Source organism: Protopterus annectens, chromosome 2.part1 (assembly GCF_019279795.1).
Source record: "Protopterus annectens isolate FY-2018-M chromosome 2.part1, PAN1.0, whole genome shotgun sequence".
Classification (NCBI taxonomy): domain Eukaryota; kingdom Metazoa; phylum Chordata; order Ceratodontiformes; family Protopteridae; genus Protopterus; species Protopterus annectens.
In genome coordinates this window covers 218,690,940-218,706,700 of record NC_056729.1, presented here as the reverse complement: position 1 = coordinate 218,706,700, position 15,761 = coordinate 218,690,940, and positions in this window count along the sequence as shown.

Here is a 15,761-nt window from a genome sequence, read left to right as displayed (position 1 = left end):
TACTTTTCGTACAAGCAAACACAGGAGGGTTATGGCTGACAAAGTTTGCAGATGACTGCAAACTGAAGCCATAGTAGAAAACACATCTGACACAGATATCCTTCAGAAGGGTCTCACAGAAGCGGATAACTGGTGCCAGAGCCACGGCCTAAAGTTAAATGCCAAAAATGCATAGTCATACCAAAAACAAGGTTACCCTAGCTACCAAATAGGTGGCAATCCACTGAGCACAGAAGAAGTTATCAGGGACCTGGGGACCCAGGTTGATAGTAGTCTGTCATTCGACACCCATGTAGCTAAAGTAGTTAGGAAGACCTTCTACATTGCCCACCTTATCATGAAGGATTCTCATCTAGATCAACTTTACTCATCACTCATCAGACCAATGATTGAGTACAATGCCCCATGAATGTATCTGACCCGACACTTGCAGCAGCTGGAGAGGCAAAGCCACAAAAGTTCCTCACCAAAAGGATAAAGGGTCTCAAAAATCTGTCCTATGCTGCCCGACTGAAAGAAGGTGACCTTTGCCTAACATACAAGGCCATGTCAAACCCAGATTTGATGAATATGCTTCACCTCAAAAAATCTAGATCCATCAGAGCCACAAGACTTAAACCTTGACACGGCGTGCTGGAGGGATAGATTCATCACCCAAAGACTCCCTATGCTGTGGAACAAATACATGTGAGGCAGAGCACCTCGCTGGCCTTGTTCAAGAGAAATCTTGACCAATGGATGGGAGATCGCAGATATACCCCAGGGATTACCTCAGTGTCACTGCTCGACAGAGGCACAGAAAAATAATGGGTATAGTTCCCCATACTAAAGGGGTGGCCTAAGCCACAAAACGATGGGCTAGGCTTGTAAATGCCCTCGGGCAGATAGCCTAGTATGAACCTATGAACCTATGAACCTATGAACCTATATATGTACATGACAGAACTATTAACACAGTAATATATGCATCAAATGTTCAAGTTAATCATCTAATAGTAGATGATAGATAAAATCTTTTCCAAATACATATTGATTGTAATGAAATCTATTTTGCATAAATACATTAAGATTTAAAAAAAATAATTGAATGGTATATGCTTGTAAATTTCTCATGAATCAAGAAATTGTATTACATACACAGTTGTGATATTGTTCTTTACTAAAAAAATAAATAAAAACAAACATAATTTTTGTTAGTGCAAACATATGGTAAGCTCTGCAAACTAGTTATTGTTCAAGATAATTTAATACTCATAGATTACTTATTATATCCAATGTTTCTTTGACTATTTGGTTATATACTCCAAACCCTAGTTTATAATGCATATTAGTGTCTTACAATGTTTAGTATTCTTTTGTCTTTTCATATAATCCATAAGTTTAATACACAGATTTTACTATAGGTTAAAGAAATATTTTATAAACTTTTTATATAAGACCCATCTCATTTATTCATTCAAATATAACAGTTTTAACTTTCTGTCAACAATAATTATTAAACCAACTATATTTTTATTTAGGATAAGCTTACTGATTAAAAAATATCAAACTCAGAATGTCCACTGAAGTACATTGTAGTGTTTCTTTTGTTATGCAGCTTAGCTATGGTGCAGTAAATGAGTTTCTATGCATGACAAAAAGTAAATTTTCTAAATGAAATATATAATCATAACTAGAATCAGTTAAAAATGATATGTCTGTATTTGCACATGTGTACATTGTCAAATCTAGTCATGTAGATGATAAACATATTTGTGTATTGTCACTATTTTGTGCTCATTTCTGTGCTTATATACATATTTGTAGATTGACTCATACAGACTCATATTTCCATGTTTGAGATTTGTAGAATTAATCACTTGACTTCTTCTTCTTACAGGTAGGACATGCAGACTAATTAATCACTTGACTATGTTTCTCTAATTCTTACAGAGTTAATATACAGTGTTTTCCTGAACTGAGTAGACTTATTTCTTCCTATTGTTTAGCCTTGTCTTATCATTACTTTTATTATAAAGTACTTCATATTTATTCCAACTAAATATTCTGAGTCTATCCAAGAGCTTTACAATATACAAGTCAATTCTCCTTTTGAAATACAATCTATTAAAGAGTTAAACATCAATCTAAGAGAGATTTTCAACATGTTTATGATTGGCAGCAGACTGCTGTTATACCTGTCACTAACTATACATAATGTAGCCTACTTTTCTATGTCAGTGCTGTGGACAATTAAAATCATATCTGTTGTCAGTTGTAAAATATCATATCACTGCATTTTACAGATTAACTCTCCATCAGTATTTTAAAATTGCTGGAATTTGATGTTTATATCCACTCAACTGATTAACCATATATCCTTTGAACATGTCATAATGAGACAATAAAGTGGTATAACAGCCCAACACACACTATAGAACTTTGATGTATATATTTTAAATACTTGTGCCAAAAAATGAATATGCATTACAGAAACAAATTGGCTAGCAGGCATTAACTGGTATGTATGACACACTGCTGCCTATTACATTACAGGATATCTCTGTCCAGTAAACAACAGTTAGAACTGGATTGCATTTGGTCTTTAACATCTAATTATACATTGTGCTAGTCAACCAACTATTTCATGTAAGCACATGCTAGAAGGGTGACATCTTACAGAATTATCATTTATTTTGGAATTAGCAAATACCTCATACACTAAAAAAAAAAAAATCTGTTAATGGTCAGTCATCTGTCCTGCACCATTTTTTTAACAAAGACACACATGTACCCACACACACACACACACACACACACACACACACACGCATGTAAATATTTTTAAATAAAACAATGTTAAAATCTGTCACAGGGTTTTTTATAAGCAGTACAACAGCTACAGTCAAGAAGGTGCAAATATAGCTTTGAAATCAGAAGCTTTTGGAAGATAAAATAAATTCTGTACATAAAATTAGAAACATTTTCCTGACCATTTCCTGAATGTTTTGAACTTTAATAATCAGCGTGTTATCAGGACTATATTAGAGGGTGCTTGTCACTTTAAGACTAACAGGAAGTGTACAGCTGTATTGACGTGAAAACTCTTGGTATCTTGACTAACAGTTTATACACTGGATCCCTGCCTCTCACCGCTCTGTAAAAGTAACTGTTCTTATTTATATTTCTATTTTAGTGATTTAATTCGTGTACTAGTATAGTGGTCTTTTTTCACATTGAATTTTATTATTGTTGTAGTCCGATAAAGCTGAATGTGTTCATACTATTTTTTCCCTTTTTCTTACTCTCTCCCTAGTAAGACTATACTGTATTCTGTCCTCTTTCTCTCTCTTTTACATCATCATATCCTTGTAGAGCGTGAGTGCAAGCTATTAGTGTTACTGTGGTGTTGAATGATTACAAGGATGCTATTCATGTGTTCGTAAGTGTGTTTGACTGTGAAATGAGCTCACGGCTTTTTGTAAACAGCCGTTATTTATTCATATCCTCATCAGACAGTTTGTGTGAAGAAAAAAAAAGAGAGATGATGCTTTTAAACTGTAACAATGAAGTGTTCAACACCGATCAGTTATATAACTACTATATTTATATTTTTTTACTGATACCTACTGCTTATTGCTTGATATCTTGTAGCCACATGAAAGCCGATGGTTACAAACCATCTATATGAGCTGCATGTCAGTATTTCTTAACGGAGACACCCAGATCCTTCACTGCTCTTCTCCTTCCTCTTCCCACCTCCCATCCATCAAGCCAATCTATTAAGTAATTAAAATGAGCTTTTTGAAAGGAACAATCCCTACAATATTACACATTTAAATTTGATATGAGTGTCGTTGTGCTAACCACTTGACACAAGCAGCCTCATCCTGTAGTAAGTAGAGTTGAAGCATCACTGTATTAAAAAAGAAAAACAGAAGGATTATAAACAATGTTATGCATATTGAGACAACTAAAATAAGTAAATGTACATACGTTTTGGTTTCAGTTTCCTTTAGTATATATTTCACTTTTTAGTAGAATCTTTGAGAGTATTTAAACTTGTTACATTTTTTATTTCAGTTCTTTGTTTCTTCTTCTTTACATCAGTCCAGGAATTTTTTTCTTGGGATCTTTTCAGTGAGTTAGATGTTGACCAGTCCATTTCTTCTGGAATTAAAATTATATTATTGTTCTTGATAAAAGAAGCTGCCTCATCTATGTTGTCGAAGGTTCTCATTTAATTTGAGTGAAGAATCTTGATTTTTGCAGGGTATGCAAGTTGAGCTTTAATTTTGTTTTGTTTCAGGAATTTTACAAATGGCCATGCTTTCTTCCTTAAACCTAGAACTCTAGTTGAATAGTCATTATTGAATCTTATTTGGTGTTGTTTATACTTTAAAGGACTTTTCCTCCATGCTGACTTTAGTATAAGTTCTTTATCAAGGTATGATAAAAACTTTATTACAATGGATCTAGAAGTATTAGGGGATGATGATACAGGTTTTCCTATGGCTCAATGAGCCCTTTCTATGCCATTTGATAGTCCTTCTTTTAGGTCTAAGAATTCCGGCAACCAGGAATTTAAAAATAAAATTATGTCCTCACTCTCAACTTTCTCCGGAAGACCAAATATTCTAATATTTGTGTGCCTTTCTCTGTTTTCTAAATCATCTATCTTGTTGATTAACCAGTTATTTGGTTGTAAGATAAATTCACTTTGGTTCTCTTCTTCCGTCAACCTTCCATCTATATCAGAGAGAGATTTTCAATGTGCATTATTTTTGTTTGTTGCTGCTGTAATAATTCTTTAAAGACATCTGTTTGTTTTTGGCAGTTCTCTTTTAGATTTTCAAGGTTGTCCTTAAAATTATCCATTTTCAATGACAGCTGCTGCAGTACAGAGGACATCAATTGGATTCTCTTCTTCAAGGCTGTTTCAGAGTGTGAGTTCTTTGAGTTACTCATTTCCAAGTGGCAATAGTAATCTCCAGATTAATTTGACAGGAAAATATTAACAAAAAGCTTTCAAAGTTAGTACACTATTAGTTCATAAGTTTATCAATAATAGTTGAATATTTTTGTTTGATGAAATTATTTCCCTGGAATTTGAACTAGTTTTGTGGAGCTCTAAAAAATGCTGCTACCAGTTAGCCATTCAGGCTCTGCCACTCTCACTTCAGTGTTATGCTTACCAGGAGCAGGATCATGGCCACATATGATTCCTGACTGCCCTGTGAAAAAATTGAGGGAGAGGTTGTCTGTGATATCACCAGCAAAACATTGTGGGCTGCAGTGTGATATTACTGTAGCACAATTTCAGTACATGCTTCAACATCCAGTGGGAATTCAGCCTACTGCATTACCTGTTGCACTAGGAGAAGGATGAGTAAGGTCCTATCTGTATGCCTCTATTCCAAATGTCCTGCTTTGGGTGGATAAATAGGTGATAAGACAGACATATATATATATATATATATATATATATATATATATATATCACACTTTATAATATTGATGGCCACATACATGTATTTTCATTGGTAGACACAGCTGTACTTGAACCAAGACCATGTGTACCAAAAAGTTATTTTTTCAATGTCTAGATTGAGCTATAGCATCACTGTTATGGCAGATGAATTCCTATATGGCATAGTTATCATTCCACAATTATCTGCTGTTAAGTACCCCACTTATATGTATTAGTATGTGCATGGCTTTAAAGTGCTGTATTTGTATAACGGGGTCCCAGTTAATATCCTCCTTTCCATTAATGTTTTATAAAGTGAGTTCTTACATGTTGTAGACAAAACTGCAGGATTACCTGCTAATAGATACCTCAATTACATCTAAGCTTATGTGTGTTCCTTTATAATAATGTATTTCTGTACTAGAATGTTAATTGCAGTATAATTTTTGTATGAATCTCTTAGCTGTTTTGCAAGGTGTGACATGTTTAAACATGCTTAATGGAGGAACGACAGCATTGCTATGTTTTGCTTAAAGTACCTGTTTTTATTAGCAGCTGTGTGGCTTGGCAGGGTGATTGACTGTTCTGCATGTGTAATGGTGCTGGTTTGAAATAGGGCAAAAGTGTAACATTTGAATGTGATTAATATTTTTACAAAAGCATATATCAATGTAGCGCTATTTAGCATAGCTAAGTGATGTGGTACACCATGCCGTGTCATGCAAAAAATCTTTATAGAAAAGAAAAATGGGGAGATAAGACAGTGGTGAAAAGGGGTGCAAGCAGGGGAAAAACATAGTGCAAGGCAGGTAGGGATGTGCAGAACGAGTGTATGAAAGAACCATAGCTATCCATTTCATCATCAGCAACAACTGTGCATTTTAACAGATCTTTTAGCTGAATTTGGACTTTCACTCCCCAGAGAGGGGTGATGACAACCTAACTGTGTTGTCAAGCCAATTGGACAAAATTAGTGGACATGTGTGAAATGGAGAGCTATGTATGGAACAATATTTTTATTTTGTTTTTTGGGACAGGTGCCCATTTTTTTTAAGGTGAGAGTGCAATGTTGAGGAAGGGACATAGGTACATATGGGGGAGGTAAGTTAGGAAGGTGATGATGCTTTTGCAGACAGACAAGACAGACAAGACAGAAGACAGGGTTGGTGTGTGACACAAGATGGGGGTGAACACCTTGGATGGGGAAGGTGCTTTGGAATGCCAGTCTCAGGAGGATCCACAAAGTAGCAGCATGACTCAAGTCTGCACCCATGGGATTGTCGACACTGCTCTATTACTGCCTCTGTGGTAGCAGTGATGGAGGCTGGCATCCAGGGAGAGGCTGCCCCACCAGGGTGGTTAGCATGCTCTCCATCTAGCACAGGCAACCTCCAACAGTTCAATAGAGCAACCTGTGCACCATATCAGGTATTTCATCATGGGTGACAAAATCTCCTCCTCCACCACTGTTCCCAGAGGGAGGCCAAACCCCAGTTGCTGGGGGTGGAACTACCCAATGCAGCAGGTAGTGCAGGGACAGCAGAGGGGCACCACCAGGCTGTAGCCCAGACATGCTGGGCCCCGATTCTACTGCTGGGAGACCCAAGGCAGGTAGATTGCCTGGAACCTGCCTACCTTGTTGCCCTGTAGTAAATTAGATATAAACATAAGTTAAGATTAGTAATAACCAAACCAATGTTAGTATTAACATAATGCAACATAATATGGAGTAATACAAATGCATATTAAGGTATATTATGAGGAACACAGCATTAAATAACATAACAGTAAGTATGTTAACAGAAAACCAGTATGAAATAACCCATAAGGCCAACATAACAGTCAATTTAACAGAATTTATTAATATAACATCATAATAATAAATAACATTAATAAATTCACTGTTCTCTCCATAGTGCATTGGATAACATAGCTATTTACTTGCTCTGCTACACTATAATTGTGTTTGACACAGACTTTCTGTCGCTTGTACCTTCACAATATTACATTGTTGGCTGTTATATTGTTATCAGGAGTTGCTAACTATATGTATTTACATTAGTATTTCTCTTGCTGTAGCTCACTTTTTCCACTTCAGTACTTAGCAACCTTTTTAACATACCCATTCTAAGTCTTCTTTTTGTCTCTACTCATTCTCTACTGAAACCCTTACTACCTTCCTTTATCTTCTCTCTTTCACTCTCCTCATTTCTGTCTCTCCCACAGCTACCCATCCAACTTTTTCTTTTATTTATTTTTGCAGAACCCTCAGCTATCTCGTAGCCTCATATAGTGCTAAGGACTTTTCACACCCAAACCTAGGACCTTTGGTGGAGAAATAAGCATTTCCAAATTTGCAAGAACCTCTGACTAGCTGAAGCATCACTATTTGCAATCCAGGCACTCAAAGTGAAGCCAAGTACGTAAAACAAATCTTGCTTTATTGCTGACTTTAACTTTGGTATTTTGTAACCATATCATAACACCAGAACTCAGCCACCCTCCCCTCTCCTCTCCTCTCCTATCTACTAATCTTTAGTCCCAAGTCTACCTGCTGTACCCTAATCTCACTTTCTTTGTTTTATACCAAAAGAATCTCATCTGAGTCTTTAGTTCTCCCTCCCTGAGTACTCACCCCTGTTTGTTTTCCATCCATGACCGATACTATGCACTCAGATATCTCACTCCTGTTTTTACTCATAGGTCCACAGGTTCATAGGTAGGTACTGGGCTATTGGCCTTAGGGCCTATATAAGCCTAGCCAAAAGGTACCCTGGCTTTTGCCACCCAAGAAAATTATTTTTCTGTGCCCCCTGTTGAGCAGAGCCACAGCGGTGATCTCCAGGGTGAATTTCTTATTTCCCATCCAACCATCAAGATTTTTCTTGAAGAGTGCTAATGAGGAGCTTTGTTTGATATAGATAGGTAGTTTGTTCCAGAGTATGGGAAGTCTCTTGGACAGGAATCTATCCCTCCAGCATGTTCTGTTTATTGTGGTGACAAGGTTTAGGTCCCTAGAGTGTGTAGCTCAGAGGGATTGGGATTTCTTTAAGTGGAGAATGTCCATCAGCTCTGGGTTTGACATAGCTTTGTATATTAGGCAGAGATCACCCCTGAGTAGGCGATATGCAATGGATTAAAGCTGGAGTTTTTTGAGACGGTCTGCGTTGGGCATCTGTTTGAGGCCAGTAATCCTCTTTGTGATGTATTTCTGTGGCCTTTCCAGTTGTTGTAGATGTCTTGTGAGGTACATACCAAAAGGGGCATTGTACTCTATAATGGGTCTAATGAGTGATGGGTAGAGGGGAACAATGACCTCTTTTTTCCTGGATGAGAAACCTTTTGTGATGAGGTGTGCCACGTAGAAAGATTTCCTGACTACTGTGGTGATGTGATTATCAAAGGAGAGACTACTGTCCACCTGTGTCCCAAGGTCTCTTATCACATTTCGTGTTAAGTAGACTACCACCTAGTTCATGGATACAGACTTTTTACCAAAAGGGATGACAATGCACTTTTTGGCATTGATCTAGAGGCCATGGCTTTGACACCATGCATCTGTCTCAGTGAGGCCCTTTTGTAGCATGTCCACATCGTTAGGAGTTTTGATTATGGCTCCTAGTTTGCAGTCATCTGCAAACTTTGTTAGCCAAAGACCTTCTGTGTTAGCCTGTACTTCAGATATGTAGATACCAAACAGGAGAGGACCTAGGAAGGAACCCTGTAGTATTCCACTTGAACTGGTCTGAAGTTGGATTTAGAGTCTGCTACTTTCACAGTGTGGGTTCTATTAGTGAGCCAGTTGGCAACCCATTTTGTGACATAGGGATTTCTACCTAGTTAAGTGAGTTTATCTATGATTCCAGAATGGGGGATGGTGTTGAAAGCCTTGGCGAGATCTAGATAGGCTGTGTGAACCACCTTACCCTCATCTACGGCTTTGGTGACCGCTTCAAAGAAGTCTATCAGGTTTAGGAGACATGATCTGCCTTTTACAAACCCGAACTGGGTAGGGTCCAGAGTTTGGAGATTACCAATGTCATTGTTTATAAGTTCCATGATGATATGTTCCATAGCCTTGCAGACCAGGCTCGTTAGGCTAATGGGTTGGTAGTTCCCAGGGTCAGTGGTGGCTCCCCCTTTGTGGAGTGGGATAACCATTGCTGTGTGCCATTCAGTGGGCACAAAGCCTGAGGTGAGGCTATGATTGAACATGGTACTTAGGTGGTGTGCCAGTTCATTCTGTAGTTCATGTAGAACGCAGCCTGGGATGTTGTCAGGTCCCATGGATGCTGACCATCAGATTGACTTCCTTTTTTGGGGGGGAATACCACCTTTTTTTTGCTAGGGATTGCATGATCCATGCACTCGTGTAAGTGCGTATAAAGTGCAATTGCATAGGATTCAGCAGTCATACCTCTATTGTCCGTCAGCATGGGTGTCGTGAAGTTTGCCACTTCTGTCTTAAGAAGCGTGAAGTTGGCTTTGGAGAAATTTTTATGATGGTTTCCCTAATGGGGGTGGGGGTGGGATGTGGCTGTCTAGGGTGATTTGCTTGTAATTGGATCTGACCAACGAGGAATTGACCTCTGGTGTGGAACACCGGTTGCCCATGTTGGTAATAAACAGGTCTAGGATATTAATGCCCCTGGTGAGGGTGTGGATAAGTTGATCCAAGGTGTTGGAATTTATAAATTCCAGAAAACATTGAGCACAAGAGTTGGTACATGAGTAGTGTTCCCAGTTAATGGTGGGGTAGTTTAAAATCACCCATTATTAGGGTGTTAGGTTGTACCCTAATATTTTCCAGTGTATCAAGAAATGAGGAGTGGGAATCCTGGGGCATGGTGGGTGATCTGTAGCAAGCTACAATTTGGATTGTGGTCTTGCCCAGAGTTAGTTGCACTTGGATCATCTCAGATGCATCATGCTGAGCAACTTGCCTGGAGGTGTGGATATCTTTAATGAATATGGACATCCCTCCATCTTTAGTGCTTCAGTCCAGGTTAGGTGGCCGAAAGGTGTGGTATGAATTATAGCCTGGTAATGCAGGGGTGCTCTCTGGAGCCTTGAACCAGGTCTCTGTCACTGCACAGATGTTGATGTTTTCCATTTTAAGGAGTGCCTCAAGTGAGTGCATTTTGAGGTTTAGACTTCTAGCATTAATTAGCATTACCCTCAGATTTTGCTTGCTTGTACCTGTTACGGTGGTGAATTTTTCATTTGAATCTTGCCAAAAAAAGGCACTATAGGGTTGGCAAGAGTCTTAGCCAGTATCTGTAATCCCAAGGGCGACTGGTGCAGGCCATCTCTGGCAAAGCATCGTGGTTTGTCAATTTTATCATCCCAGGCAGACAGATACTGGATACCCTTAGAATGACACCAGAAGCTTAGCCAATTGTTGAAGTCAATCATTTTGTCCTTGTACTGTGGTATCATTCTGGGTGATGGCAGGATACTACTTAAGGATAGGGTCATACCTGCCTGGGCTACAAGATCGGACAGCTCCTCCATGTCTCTTTTCATGTAGTCCAGGGAGGTACGTCTCAGGTTATTCACACCAAAATGGACAATGACAGATTCATATTTGTACTTGCTGTGGAGTGACCTGAGTGCATGCATTATGTGGCAGATACTGGCACCTGACAAGCAGCTGACAGTAACTTTCTCCTTCTTTAGCCTGGTGAGTGGAACATCACTGTGCTTGACTATAGAGTCACGTATGACTAGAGTGTTGGAGTACGTTGTTATGCCTTATAGGCTGTGGTTGAGTGGCACACTAAGTTTGTGGGCTATATGTCATTTGGGTTGTGTTGGGGGTGGAGGTTGCCTGTTTTTCTGCTTTGGAGGTCCCTGTTGCTTGGGTAGATTTTTTTTGAGCACCTCCATGAATGTAGGTTTGTGTTTTGTGCTTCTATGTGTGTGTTTTGGTGGTGTAGGTTTTGAGGGACTATGTGATGAGTGTGTAGTGGCACAAGTGTTTACCTTCTCCTCTTGACTGTCTAGTCCAGACTTGGGTGGAGAGAGCTTTGCTTCCAGTTTGGCTATATAAGTGCATCTCTCACAGGTTGTAGTGTTGGGTGGTAGGAGGAGAGGGTTGTCTGTGTACATGAGGCAATTGCTGCATTGCCCCAAGATGCCCAGATTCATCAGGTAGACAGGAGAAAACACCAGGAGCTGACCCTTAGACATGCCTGGATAGGTGCTTATTTATTAACTACTAAAAACTGTTTTCCTCTAGACAAGTGAGGAAAGTTGAGTGCTGTAGTAATTTGTAGCTTATTTAGTGCTTACAATGAGTTCTGAACAAGTGCCGAGCTCAAAGAAACAGATTTGAGTGCTGAAACTAGAAAACTTGCTAATTCTAAGAAACAAAATTAAGTTAGAAGACTTACCTCCAACAAAGAAATTCGTGGGGGCTCAGAAGCTTACAAACAGTCCTGGATACAGCAAATCTGTATCTGGACAAGATGACTTACAGGAAAGGCAGGAAAAAAGCTTAGAAAATATATATATATATATATATATTTTTGTAAAGGGGAAAGGGGGAGCAGAAGCTAACTGGGTTGGCCTTCTCAAATGTTCTCCCTGGATTAGGTAGAATGAGGTAATGACACTAGACTGGGAGGAGTGTCCCAGATCAAATTTATAGTAGGGGTGGGCAACTGCAAAGCCATCAAAATCAGAACAAACAAACCCAACCAGATGCTTAAATAAAAGTGCTATAAATAACTCAGAAATAAGCAAAAAAAGACAGGATACTTAATGTTATATATCTATCACAGATTAGTTAGCTCAGAGCCCTTCCACCAACTTCCTCCAATTAGCTCAGTGTGAAATGGCAGAAAAACTTATTAAGTAACAAATTTGAAACCTGAAACAACTTTAAAAAAAGCTTGAAATAACCAATGAGGTGCTTACTCCAATGCGTAGTCCAGGCAACCCCAGTTAGCCAATGACCACAAACAATTTACTCTCACTGGAATCTATACTAGCTTTGGCTAAGCTATGATGGCCTGGAACATGTGCTCAGACACACAGCCTCTACTAACAAACAACTAGGCCCAAAACACAAGCCTGAATATGAACAATGCTACATTACCAACACTACTTGGATAGAAAAAACTGCAGAAATGTTTAAACAAAGGATCAAGGAGAGTCTAGAGAATGCTTTTAAATGCAAACAAGTTATATTATACACTCCTAGCAGAAAATCAGAACAAACAAACCCAACCAGATGCTTAACAATTGTAGAAAATTCTAGTTAATACCTCACACACAGTAAGTAAAATAAAAGTGCTATAAATAACTCAGAAATAAGCAAAAAACAGGATACTTAATGTTATATATCACGTATTAGTTAGCTCAGAGCCCTTCCTCCAACTTTCTCCGATTAGCTCAGTGTGAAATGGCAGAAACACTCACAAGTTAACTTCTAAAGTAACAAAGTTGAAACCTGAAACAACTTTAAAAAAAGCTTGAAAGAACCAATGAGGGGCTTACTCCAAGGCGTAGTCCAGGCAACCCCAGTAAGCCAATGACCAGAAACAATTCACACTCACTGAAATGCTATACTGGCTTTGGCTAAGCTATGATGGCCTGGAACATGTGCTCAGACACACAGCCTCTACTAACAAACAACTAGACCCAAAACACAAGCCTGAATATGGACAATGCTACAATACCAACACTACCTAGGTAGAAGAAAACTGCAGAAATGTTTAAACAGATAAAGGATCAAGGAGACTCTAGAGAATGCTTTTAAATGCAAACAACTTATATGATACACTCCTATCAGGAAATCAAAACAAACAAACCCAACCAGATGTTCCTTTTCCAGATGTTGGCTCGGTACCTTCCCTCCAGAATCATCTTTTTACCCTCTACTCTCTCCTACACTACTCACCTCACAGATATATTTTAGAGCTCCTCCTGCTTGGTGCAGCCCTGCTCCATTTGCTCTCACTATGCTCAGACTCACTCCACTCCCCTACCCTACATACATTCTGACCAACCTCCATATAATTTAATTTATACCTAATCTTTTATGATTTGTCACTAATTTGTCAGACAGCCACAATTTTGTAAATAAATGGACCAAACATATAAGGCAAAAATCTGGACATTATGAGGAAATCTGTACAGTTGAGTATGCTGCTGAGTATGGCTGTTGTCCTCCACAAATAGTTCTGCCCTTAGTTGTGCATTCCCCTTAACATTTTATCTTACTTAAGTTGATGACTTCTGACAACACCTCCAAATACATCATTGATTATGTATCACATGCCACACAGTGGTACTGTGCACATAGTCATACAACTGTACCTGATGTCATGTAATTACATCAATTGCACAACAGCTGTGTTTCAGTGGTCTGATAACATATAAAGACACATTACAAATTAGTTGATTATGGCTCATGCAGAACATTTACTGACACAAATGCTGATAATCACACAAAGGTGCTGATGACCACCTCAATAATCTTTGGGAATAGTAACACAGTTGCACACAAAATGCACATGAAATGAATTCCATAAGGTTAAAATTAAATCAAAACATCTGATATTTTTGTGCATGTTACAGCATTAGAACATGGTGATATAACAAGTGTTATGTGCCTATGTAATCAGTATGAATTTATATTGATGTATGCCACAGATCATTTAATGATGGTAGACATACACATGCACACCTGCGCCATACTGCAAGTGTTACTGTGATGGTTGAATGAGAACTGCGTAGAATGTTTATCTGATTTACTGGAAAAACACATACCTTACTATGCCAACAATATAAATAGTATCATCCCATGTCAGCAGTTCTCAGGAGGCATAGTAATATTTCTGTTAAGGAAGGACAAGGTAATGAAATAGCATCAGCCATCACTACATTACCTCACATCACAGATTGTAATATACTTTTGTAGGCCTACTGTACATACACATCTCAACATAGCACATGTCGATGACAGCAACATTGACATGTGAAATGTTCATGGGGTCATAAGCCATTACTAAGCTAATGGTCAACATTACATAAAATCCTAGTCATTATTAGACTATTTAAACCAAACTCCATATAGCTCATGCTTGAAGATATTAAGGCTATATGCACATGTGTGCAATTGTTTGATTGCATGTGAAATTGTCTGATTGCATTACATACTGCCTCTCTCCATATGTGAAATGTGCACCACCCCATGACAGAATTTGCAATCAAACATTCAGTGGTCTGGAGATGCCTTGCAGTAAGAACTCTGCTTCATGATGTGTGTATGCATCTTTGACATGAGGATATCCTCCACTCCTCTGCAAGAAAGATGTCATGTGGTCAATAGGAAAAAGGGATGTTGGATGCAAGGGGCTACATTAAGGGTTCTTATACATGTTAGTGAAATGACAAGTAATTTAAATGATCATACAATGACCGTAATGTACCGCGTACCGCACACACAACAGTAGACTGGATCTGATTTGAACATTACATCAGTGAAGGTATGGTAGCTGAATTTTATACAACATAACAGTAGCACCACCAAATATGTCTGATTTTAACACTGTCATGTTGTACTTTATGGAGTATAATAGCATCACAGTATGCTGAGAAGAACATGCATGGAAGAGTGTCTGACATGGATATAGAATCACATCTCAGTGTAAAATTGTGTCAAAAATATTATTTGACTGCATATATACTTAAGATGCCTGCCATTAGATTAGAACCCATAAATATCTAGTTACGAAAGCTGATAGACACTGTACTTAATGTTACTGCCACAGCACAAGTTTGACTTGAATAATGTCAGAGTGCACTTTATACATGGTGACAATCATCAGTGTATGTTACAAGAAGATGTCCAGTGGAGTGTCTGACACAGCTGTGGACTCACATGCTGTTATAAGATTGTCACCATATCAACTTTTGAATGAACACACACATGCCAGTTGATCACATTGAGACTAGAACCACTACTTAACTATTTAAAGAAAACAGTACTTAACGCAAGCTCCACAGCACACATCTCTCTATTTTAGTCTGAGACAACATTTTACAGCTGATGATATCAGCAGTGTCTGGCGAGAAAAAGATGGTAGTTGGAGTGTCTCATATTCTGTTCTAAAATGACTTCTCAAATGTGAACTAACTGAACACAAATGCACACATTCACTCAGAAGTTGACTGCAGTAAGACCAGAACCCCTAGTACTATCTACATAGCACAGTACTTAATTTAAGTGCCAAAGCACAAGTCTGTCTATTTTAGTCTCAGACAACACTTTACGGCTAATGACATCAGCAGCAAATATTTG